Raw genomic sequence first — 9,601 nt, 5'->3', positions numbered from 1 at the left:
GGCTGCTTGGATTTTTTTCCCCCAATTTTTCAAAGAAAAAATGGAAAATATATGAAAATCTGGCTCAGAATATTTGTTATTGTAAATATGGAGAGGTTTAAGTAGAATATATGTATTTCATTAAATCTAAGATGCCATCAGTTGAAGAATTATTTTGTACCACAGAGAAAAAAATGCCACAATGGCATAGATACCCTGCTTTCTTATCAATTGGTATTTGTTATATATATGTATGTATGTAAATGTATTGGGACCAGGCATTGTTCCCAAGACTTCATACATGTTCAACATACACTATAATAATTAGATACTAGTTTTATTATAATTTGCATATGTTTATTATTACACAATCTTGAGGAAAATAAGCAAAAACAACTTGGTATAGTTACTATTATCCTCATCTTTCTTTTCTTGGTTTTTCAAGATGGAGTTTCTCTGTGTAGCCCTGACTGTACTGGAACTCTAGATCAGGAACTCTAGAACAGGCTCTGTAGACCAGACTGGTCTATCAGAGGTCCACCCGCCTCTGCCTCCTGAGTACTGAGATTAAAGATGTGCACGGCCATTGCCAGACTTGTTTATGTTCTTGAACCCAGACTGGCCTTGAACTCCTGACCTCCCCTGCCTCAGTTGTGTGCCATCATGCCCAGCTCCCTGGGATTTCTTTTTTTTCCTCTCTCTCTATGTAGCCCTGGCTGTTCTGGAACTTCTGTAGCCCTGGCTGTTCTGGAACTTCTGTAGCCCTGGCTGGTCTGGAACTTCTGTAGCCCTGGCTGGTCTTAACTGACAGAGATTTGCTTGCCTCTGTCTCTCAAGTGCTGGGATTAAAGCTGTACGCCACCACACCTGGTCTCCTATTTAATATCCAGAGTCTGACCCTTTAACTTCCTTTAAAATCTTCATTTCTTTTGAAAATTTGTCTTAATATTTTCTAAATTCCTTTTAAATTAAGAGCTATTAGTACTCATGATTACAGTATTGTCCCCTGTGAATAGCGTGCTAGAGAGATGGCTCGTGACTGAGAGCGTGTGTTGCTCCTCCAGAGGACCCGAGTTGGATTTCAGCACACACTTCAGGCAGCTGACAACCTCCTGTAACTCCAACACCTCTGGCCTCTGCAGGCATCCACACACATGATTTGCACTCTCTCACACACATACACAAATTACTGAAAATTGAAAAAAAATTGTAAGTGTCGGTGTGGTGGTTTGAATAAGAACTGCCCTCACAGGCTCATAGATTTGAATGCTTAGTCACAAGAAGGTAGAACTGGTTGAAAGAATTAGGAGGTGTGGCCTTGCAGGAGTAGGTGTGGCCTGTTGGAAGAAGTATGTCACTGAGGTTGAGCTTTGGGGTTTTCAAAAGCGTATCCCAAGCCCAGTTTCTCTCTCACCGCCTCTCTCGCTCGGCCTGCTGCTTGTGAGTCAGGATGCAGCTCTCAGCTGCTTCTCCAGCACCATGCCTGCCACCGTGCCCCCTACCATGATGGTAATGGACTGAGCCTCCCGGTTAAATATGGTAATGGACTGAGCCTCCCAGTTAAATGCATTCCCTTATGAGTTGCCGTGATCATGGTGTCACTTCACAGCAGTAGAGCAGTGACTAAAACCATGAGCGATGCACTAGTTCTACTGTTCCACTACTATTTCAGGAATTCCTTGCAATAAGTTGTCATTTATTCTGCAAACCTTTGGGTACATCTGAAGATGACAGTTGTCGGAACTGCTTCCAAATGAACCAAAGAGTCGTGAGACTCACCCTACCCCATATGTTTAAAACTGCCAAGAAGTTCTTTCCAGCCCTAAACCAGAGATACAAATATCCCAACTGGAACTTCATATGTAACACCGAGTGAGCCCTAACTTTGCCAACAGGTGCACCCTCTTGTGCATGCCACTGTACAACATGGCATGTAATGGTTTTGAAGGTTTCCCGTGTGTGAAGTTAGAGACATGTTGACAGTGGTTAGAAGTAATTTATCCAGACTTCAATAAAGCTGAAAGGCCTCGTGTTGGAAGAGGGAGGTCCTAAGACACTATACACATAGGATTATACACTTAGCAGAGTGAAGCACGATCCTAATTAGTCTCTAACAATAAAATCCCAGAATCAGATACTGAGGGTGAAAGCTGAAAGATCAGAGAAGCAGAGCAGCCAGCCACCAGAGACTTCTTACCTCTACAAATTCTCAGACCAAATGGGCCCCGAGTTCCTGTCTCCACCCACCTTATATTCCTGTCTCCACCTCCCTAGGGTTGGGATTAAAGGCACACCACCACCGCCCAGCTCTGTTTCTCTTTTAGACTGGTTCAATCTCAGGTAGCCCAGGGTAGCCTTGAACTCCTGATCTTCCTGCCTCTTCCTCCCAAGTGCCCCATGGGATTAAAGGAGCCACCACTGCCTGGCTTCTATGGTTAAGTAGTGGCTAGCTCCACCCTCTGATCTCCAGGCAAGCTTTATTTGTCAGAACACAAACAAAATATCACACAACAGCAAAGAGACTGCCAGCTGCCGTCATGTTGCGGGGCTAGAACCTCCCAGGCTAAGGCTGCCTTGTAAAGATTTCCTTTCCTCTTTGATCACCAGATTGCCCCCTAAAGTAAGTGAAGCATATAAGATAAACCTGGCTCATGCAGCCATATTATAATCTGCACTCTGTAATCAGGAACCATGGCTAGTTTAAGAAAATGTGAAGGCAGTTAGCCTTTAGCAATGCTTTTAAAGAGACCTAGTGTTTTTTTTTTTTTGTTTTGTTTTTTGTTTGTTTGTTTTTTTTAATGCCCAGGGAGCCTCGCTCCTGGATGTCTGATCACTCATTGTGTTGGGTAGAGTCACCCCACTAATCCTGCCAGGGCTGATTTGCACAGAATTCTTTCAGTTAGGCTATAGCAGCAGTCCCAGTAAGATAGAGGATGGGAACTGATACTAATTCTAAAAGACCTGAGACCTTGGACTCACGTTGCTCTCAGACCAGTTGAGACCTGTCAGAAGTCCTGACCCATGTGTGCCCCCCTGCACCCCTGAATAGTGAGAAATTCTTTGACCAGCACACCCACCTCCATCTTCTCTATGGACTCTGTTGATCTGTCTCACTGCATAGGTCTAGTGTTAGCATTTAGGGATCTGTACTGGCCTGCCCTTAGGGTCCTAACAGGATATATCCTCAGCTGCAGATACTAAGAGCACGCCCTGTGTGCATTCGCTGGCTATGTTTCCTCACGAAAGGCAGGCCTTGTACACCTCCTGTCCTTCCTTCTCTCCCTTCACTTTCGTCCCCAGGGACCTGTCTCTTCCCCCTTCTCTGCTCTTACCTTAACAAACCTCCCACGTGGGCCTTGTATGGTGTGACTCCTTCCCACTGCTTTTAAAATACAGCATTTGGTACCCTGGCTCCGATAGTCTCTCCCAGCAGTCTGAGGCATGCTGGGAACCTGGAACCTGGTCCACCAGCCACAGCCCTACTTTCCCACCTAACGGATCGCTGGGGCTCTCCATCCAACACCAATGATTGGTAACACCCCCACACCCCCACCCCGACCCCTGTGCACTTCTGGTCATTTCTCATGAATGAGGCTTCGTTTCTCGAGCACAATCCTCTCCTTCTGGCTTTTCTCCAAGTCCTGGTACCAGGTGACTGTGTCTCACTCAGGCTTTTAGCCCACTGGCCACTGTTTTTTTTGGATGACGGTCCACTGAACAGCCTGTGCCTCCTCGTTGGTCCTCACTGAATTTCTGGGATGCTAGAGATTCCAGCCCTTGGACCTTCTCTACCTCACTCGTGGAAAATGCACCTCCCTCCATATCTAGCACCCAATTTAAGGGCTTAACTTATCCACCTTTGCAGTCAGACTTGGTCCCACACTCCTTAAATACTAATCAAAATGGCCGCTTACCAGCCCCCCATATCCCGGTATTTCACAGGACCCTTGCAACTTCTGACAGCAATCCAATAGATGTCAGGGGGTACCCTACTTTCAAGCTTTCTCTTATCAAGTCCCTTCTCCGATGCAGCCTTTCACTCTTTCTCTCTCCCCCTCCCTCAAATCTCTTGTAGTAACCTTGTTGCATGTGGCATATTTGTTTAGTGACGTACCTTGGCAGAACCCGCAAAGGATACCCACTTCACGCTGGGATCCTACCCTGCCTGCTCCACCGGCCGCAGATTTGCTCTCCCAACTGTTAACAAATGTGCTTTCTCGTTCACCAACAGTTTTATCTTCCAGTCAATACCAACCATTGGGTCTCTGGTGGGGCTACCCACCTCTGACCACTCCCCTGGATGTGAGACTGGCCTCAGTATTCCTTGGACCAGGCAGTTGGGGAACCAAGAAAGAATTGTGCACTTTCTTTCTCTTTGCTCCAAGACCTGTTTGTGTCTGTCTGCTCTCCCTCTCTAAATGCTCAGCACATATCGGTTCTTCCTTTCTATTTACTCAATTCCTGTTTAATTCTGTGTGTATGTGCATGTAACTATTAACAGCAACCATGTGGCTCTCCTCCATCTTGACCTCATCATGATTTCTTGTGAGCTCTGGGGAGTCAACTTGGATCCATCTGAACAGCATCTTGCCAAGTCCAAGCAGTGCTGGACGGTTCCACGGAGCCTGGACAGTGAAGTGAAACAGCCAGCTACCCCAGGATGTGGCCAGCACCCTAGTTTTCTCAGGTCCCCCAAACATGTTCGACACCCCCCAGGCCAGCAGGAAGCAGTCTCCAGAATACGGCGCCCTCATCCTGCCTCATCTGCTACCTCTTTCTAACTCCTCACCTTTATATGATAAACAAAAACTGGGAATGTTAGCATTTAGGCATCTGTACTGGCCTTCCGATAGGATCCTGACAGGGTATATCCTCAGCTTCAGCCACTAAGAGCACCCCCTGTGTGCATTTGCTATGTTTCCTTACAGAAGGTGGGCGTCGTACACCTCCCATCTCTCTTTCTCTTTCTTCACTTTGGTCCCCAGGGACCAGTCTCTGCCTCTTTCTCTACCCCCTTCTCTTCTTCCTTCTCTGCCCCTTCTCTCCCCTGCCCTCAACAAACCTCCCATGTGAGCCTTGTTATATGGTGTGACTCCTCCCTACTGCTTTTAAAATACAACATCTAGAGCAGCGCTTCTCAACCTTCCAAATGCTGCAGCCCCTTAATACAGTTCCTAAGCATAAAGTTATTTTGTTGCCCCTTCATAACTGTAATTTTGCTGCTGTTATAAATCATAGTGTAAATATCTGATATGCAGGATTTATGCAATATGACTCCTGTGAAAGGGTAGTTTGACTCCAAAGGGATCACGACCCAAAGGTTGAGAACCACTGTTCTAGAGAGAAGAGGACCTGCTTGTCCTCAACCCAGCAGCAGAGAAACACTTGTTAATCAGAACAGCCTGAAAGTCATAGATGCAGGGCATCCTTTCAGTGAGTGCCCTGGCTATTGGTTCTTATTTTCCATCAAATATCAACATAAGTGAAGGAGTAGGATTTTTATTTTTTCACAAATTATAAAGAAAGGTTTAGAGTAAACACTACCTCTGCTCCTAAGAAAAACTTAGAAATAGCTACAGCTGTGTCTCTGACCAAATACAGCTGTCTTTACACAACTCTGATAGGGCAGTGTCAGTAAAAGATTATCGAACCATTGAACTTTGTATAACATCCCAACTTAGCTGTACCTCAAGCCCCTTTAAAACCAGACTGATCATCAGGGACTCCACACGCTGTGACCGAGAAAAAATGATGAAATGACAGAATAAGCCATTAGAAAGATCTGTGTATTTTAGTCACACCTGTCCTGTTTTCTCAAGGTATCTCTGCTCATTAGGATTACTGCATAGGGGTTCTCGGGAGGAAGAGAATGGATGGGATGAATTTATATCCCAAAGTGGATATATTAGATTAGCTTACACAACAGGGGTGAGCCCTCTAACAGCGGTGGCCTTCTTGCTGGAGAGACTGAGATCCTAGAAGCTACTCGCTTCACAAGGCTGTCCTTCTCTGATGCTGATTGAAGTCCTGAATGAAGGGTTTCTGGGGCATCCCTGGGCTTCAGTCCATGTTTGAAGGCTAAAGAAGCTGGGTTCTGACGGCAGTGGCGGCAGCAGCAGCTGCAGAGCAGACGCATATGCTAGCAGGGAATGGAGGCAGCAGGTAAAAAGCAGCGCTGCTTCTCCCTCCAGCCCCGTTGGACCCGAGCTGCCACCCACTCTTGAGGAGCTGCCCTCACTCAGTCCTTGCAGGGACCCCAGGAGAGCTGCCCTCATTCAGTCCTTGCAGGGATCCCGAGGAATGTCTCTTGGTTGATACCACTCTGGACCATCATTGTCGCCTTCAGCTGTAAATAATTGAAAACCAAACTATGGGTGTCCCTTGCTCTTGTCACAGACCTGGGCACGCAGTTTGGCTGCCACGGCAGCGCGTCTCCCTCACTTCTTTATCGTTTTCATTGTGTGTTTTTCACCTTGACTGCCCAACGTGGCTACTGTGACTTCCACCATCGTGCCCACATCCACCCTATCAACAAAGTAGGAAAATAAAGACAAAAGACTCCTTACTGTTGGAAAATCTGTCCTTCTGCTTTCAAATTGGTCACAGTGCTATATACACTGTAATGAGCTAAAACAGACCCATTTGTACAATAGCTGTCTTATGTGCACACTGTTGTGCTCACTATACCCGATAGACAAAACTCAAGGGAGGAAGGACTTAGTTTCGCTCCTGGATTCAGAGGGTTTTTGAATATCTTACTGGAGAAGACCAGGCAGAACAGCAAAAGTCTCTGGCAGCAGGAACATGTAGGAGAGGCTGCTTACACGGAAGCAGTCCAGGAAACAGTGAGACCAGAACCAATGGCAGGTATACCTTCAAGGGCCCACTGCTACTCCACCAGCCTCACCCCCTTAAAGGTTCTTCCAGCTTTCAGCACGGTGCCACCAGCTGGGAGGTAGGCATTGACAACAGCGGTAGGATGGTGTGTAATCAAACAGAAAGCAGACAACCCAGAGTTCTGGTACTGAGGCAGGTGGGGTAGGGAGATCAGGAGATGCAAACAGATCCTGCGACAGTAAGCCAGAGAGTCAAGCATGGCCTTCTGGCTGAGTTCACCCAAGGGGCAAAAATCGGGGTGTGATCAACTCATGCTTTTATAGACACTATCTGGGGCTTGGTACCCAATGCTGTTTCTTCATCTTTCCCATCATCTGAGGTTTGGTACCCAGTGTTCCCTTCATCTTTCTCATCGTCAGATGTTCCATGCTTTTATTTCTTCCGTTTTGGATCATGTGTATTCTATTTTGTGCACAGTTGGTGGAAACCCAGCTCAGTAGAAATATAAAAAGAAACTTGATCTTCTAGCCTAAACTTTTTCTTCTCGAGAATTCACATTTACTTAGTAATTTCTTTCAAAGCCTAAGTACTCATTGTAACTAGGGCAGTCCCAGGGCAGGTACAAAGCATGGGAGAAACACAGTGCTTCTCAGATCTGCATAAACTCACAAAAGAAACTTAAACCAATGGTAGCGCATTCCTGTCCCAGTGGGTGCCAGCACCTGCCTGAAGTCATTTCTGTTGATGACTTCAGTGGGTACATTTTGCATCTATACAGAATTTTTTTTTTCTGGTGGAGCCTAAGGACAATGCAACAGAAAATGGTTTTATTCCTCACCCCGCCCTTAGGAACAGCCAAAAAGTTTCTAGCCAACACTGAGTGTTTGGGAGACACGAAACTAAGTAACATTCATGTGCTGAGACCTGCCTTTCACCACGTGTGCCCCAGTGACTTCTGTCCTAGAGATGGGCTTTGCAAATCCCAAGCTTTAGTTTAACTGAATACCCAGGTTGCATTGCCCCCTCGTGGGTGATGTTTGCATTGCAGACCCCTGATTACAAAAAGGAAGTGATTTTAAAAGGAAGCCTTTTAAAACCAGCTGGGAAAGCCGGCAGTTTAATTCTGAGAAAGCACACAACTCAAACTGAGCCCCAAGAAATACATTATCTTAAGAAGAATCTCTCCCCCAAATATAAATGCATGAAGAAGCCCACTGTGCACATAGCAGCTGTGCTTGTTTGGATGCAATGAGATTAGTGAACAAAAGCCGCATCATTGCATCACTAGAGCCACTCTGGTTTCTAGCACCGGAGACGATTTCTTCCCAGGGAAAAGACTTGGCTTTGATTTCAAAGCAATTAATTGTTTTACAAAATAAGTATCGTATTCCTTCACCTCCCACCACTCCTTTGCTTGGAAGTTCTGATTTTAGTGATGTGCCCTCAAAGTCAGGACTTCTTCACACCATCAGTAGTTACCTTCGTGAAAAACACTGAGATTTCTCCCCACCTTCCCTGCTTCAGATTTACATGGGAGAGAGCCGTTATTCTTTAGCAAGCTTGAAAAAAAACCCCAACTTGCCCTGAAGTGCTATGGACCATTCTGCTCAGACCAAACCCACAAACAACCTTGTAGTCAAAAGACAGTTCTCTTTCCCACAGGAGGCTGAAGGCACTCGTATCTGCTCCTTCTTTATCACACCTCAGCTGTTCGTAGCCAGTTGGATGTCAGCTCTGGAAGATATCTCAGAGACACTGCTTCTGATTCATTTGTCTGCAGACAGACCCGAGGTCTGAATCCTATGACTTCCCTGAAGGTCTGCATTGTTTTTTGTTTGTTTTTTTTTTTTCTTCGAGACAGGGTTTCTCTGTGTAGTTTTGCGCCTTTCCTGGAACTCACTTGGTAGCCCAGTCTGGCCTCGAACTCACAGAGATCCGCCTGGCTCTGCCTCCCGAGTGCTGGGATTAAAGGCGTGCGCCACCACCGCCCGGCTCTGCATTGTTTTGAGGTGTGCTGCAGCCCTCTGAGAAGCCAGGAACCTCTTGATTCAGGTTGGTAGAACCTGAGAAAGGTGCACAAGCAAAGCCAGCTGACTGGTAAGAAGGGGAGCGAATAAAGCCAGGTAGCAACAGGAGCAGAGCGCTGGCTCTCTCCACCCGCAGATAAGGAGGTGTCTGGTCTGCTGATCCCTTATCTGGTAGGAGATATCATTCACACTCAGAGTGTCTGTCCTTGTAATAGGGAGATTTGGATCCTGTTAACTCCTGGTTAGACCCACCCCTGACTGAAGCAAGGCTCTGGAACAGTGCTCAGTCCTGAAGCTCTGCCTGCCCAGCGGAGGGGACCCTGGACTCCCAAGCTATCACAGTACACAGCTCTAAAAAGGCAGATCAAGGAAGGCCCCAGTAGCCACAGTCTATTAAAGCACTTGGAGTCTGAATGAAACTTCGGGGTCTGCTCAGTGAAGTTGTAAACAGGAGAAACAACATGCTTCTCATTCATTTTTTTTTTTTCTTCTGTTTAGGTTACTGAAGCTGAAGATGCCACAGACGCGTCAAGTCAGGGGAAAACTGTTGGCCTTTCTCTAGAGAGACTTAATAAGAATCTCCTCCATAAAGATAATTATGGTTCAGACATGTATCCCCAAAGGTTAATGTTGGGGAGGTGCTATGGCATTACGGGATAGTTTAACAGGGACCTCTAAAAAGTAGAGGCGTCCAGAATGCAAATGTCTCCAAGGAAACTCAATGCTCACAACAAGAGCAGCCTGAAGCCTTGGCACCA

Source organism: Peromyscus eremicus, chromosome 10, assembly GCF_949786415.1.
Source record: "Peromyscus eremicus chromosome 10, PerEre_H2_v1, whole genome shotgun sequence".
NCBI lineage: Eukaryota > Metazoa > Chordata > Mammalia > Rodentia > Cricetidae > Peromyscus > Peromyscus eremicus.
The sequence above is the reverse complement of the archived record's forward strand: the minus strand, read 5'-3'. Positions refer to the sequence as shown.